Consider the following 1,974-nt stretch of genomic DNA (forward strand, 5'->3'; position numbering starts at 1 on the left):
CTTCCAGCTGGACAAGAATGTGGTGAAATATCTTCAGTCACAATTCTGGTGGGACAACAATTAGACCAATATTCAACATCCATGAAGCAGTAGATAGTTTGGAACAAAATCTGTCACGTTTCCGTCATTGTTTAAGTAATTCTTGTTGACGTCAAATAAAGAGGTTGCTTACGTATCTCCACTGATGTAATTCTCTCTGTATGTTGGTTTTGGATTTATTATGTTGTTACGGTTTGCTCCAATTTAGCACCGAATCTCAACTTTTATCTAGATCTCGTTGGAAGCACCATTTCTGATAATACTTTAATTAAGTTCTTTGGAATCTAGTCTTCGCAGGACCTGAAAACATTGTAGACCTTAACCCTTCATGAGAATGTCTTGGCATTGCCGAAGTATTTTGTCATTGCTAACTATCCAGCCTAGCTTCGAGTTTAGGGCCTTCCTTGAAGTCAATGGATTAGTTATAACAATTGCTACAGGGATTGTCACCTTATAAATTGCAAACGATAGGCAACCATTTCAACGAGAAATCGCAATCTTTAAGAAATAACTTTCTTTATACAAGTTTTTCTAAATATATCGGTTTCACTAGATTTCTATCATATAATTGATAGGAACCTTTTCAAACTTTTATGGTATATTTTACTCTAAACAATCATCTTATCTAAGTTTTATCCATCATGATAATCTCTTACAAAAAATATTGCTATGATGAAAAAGCGAGCTTCACATTTGTTAATGTATTTATAGTAATTTTGAATTCATGATTTTAACTTGTTGATTTTGATTTTAGTTTTTTTCCTTTAATTCTTATTATGGAATTAAAATTTTCGATGTTTTTAGGTTAATTGCAATTAATTTAACAAGAAACAATTACAATTTGTAGATTCAAGTACAAAAAGATTTTTGATTGGACTCAAATTTCAACATATTGTCTTTATTGAGGATGGTGTTCAATTACAAGTCGGTTTTAAGAACTAGTTTTCAAATTCAAATTATGTTTATCATACCATCTTGGGATGTTAATACAATTATAAAACAGTATAGATTATAAATTAAATCAACGTGATTTATTAGATTACCATACAATCATTGTACTGTTACCTTGATTCTTTCTTAAATCATTGAAAATCCTTTATATATGTATATCTTAGTACATATGTCGTCTGCAATATTTTTTTTTAAGTTATGTCATCTGCTCCTCGGAGATAAAAAAACCAGCAATATTGAATCTTCTTAAAATTTTTGTTTGCATTAGTATACTTCTTAAGCCATGCTATTTATTTCCAAGCGAAGTTTGCCGGCCTGTTGCTAGAACTCTGGATATCAATTGTTTGCCGCCCTGTTTCACCATTAAAAGATTGAACTGGAAAGGACAAGACTTTTTCCTTGAAAAGAAATGCATTGTTGATTAATAGTTCCTTTTCTATACATGAGCAGTTTCAGATGCCATGAAATGAATATTGTTTTTCCTAGGTGGCAGTGACGGATATAGTACAAAATGCCAGCCATAGCAGGCAGACTTTTACTTGAGCAGATTACATAGCCGAGGAAATCCATTATTTCCAACGAGTAAAGCACGCAAACATGGTTATACATTAACCCAAGAATGTTCAAGATCGTCTTATGTGAATTGATAGCAGCATGAGCTGCCTACCCCTACTAGAAGGAAAAATTTGTGAACAAGGACCACTTTTAACTTCATTTAATTACAAGGTAAAGTTTATGGAGCTTCAGCAACCCTAGCAACATTAGAAATAGAGTTCTTTTAATAAATGGGCCTCATGCATAAAGCATTTTTAAAAATAAACTTATTCATAATTTTAACTATTTTTAATTAAAAAAATTAAAATTAAAATAAAATTACCTTTAATGAAATTGATATATTTGTTTGACTCTACCCGTTAACCGTAAACCTATTAACACATCAAGAATGTTTACAAAGTGTATAACTCTTCAATTTTTTTCGACAGA

Source organism: Theobroma umbraticum, unplaced genomic scaffold (assembly GCF_002168275.2).
Source record: "Theobroma umbraticum cultivar Fairchild unplaced genomic scaffold, ASM216827v3 scaffold_934.0, whole genome shotgun sequence".
Lineage (NCBI taxonomy): Eukaryota > Viridiplantae > Streptophyta > Magnoliopsida > Malvales > Malvaceae > Theobroma > Theobroma umbraticum.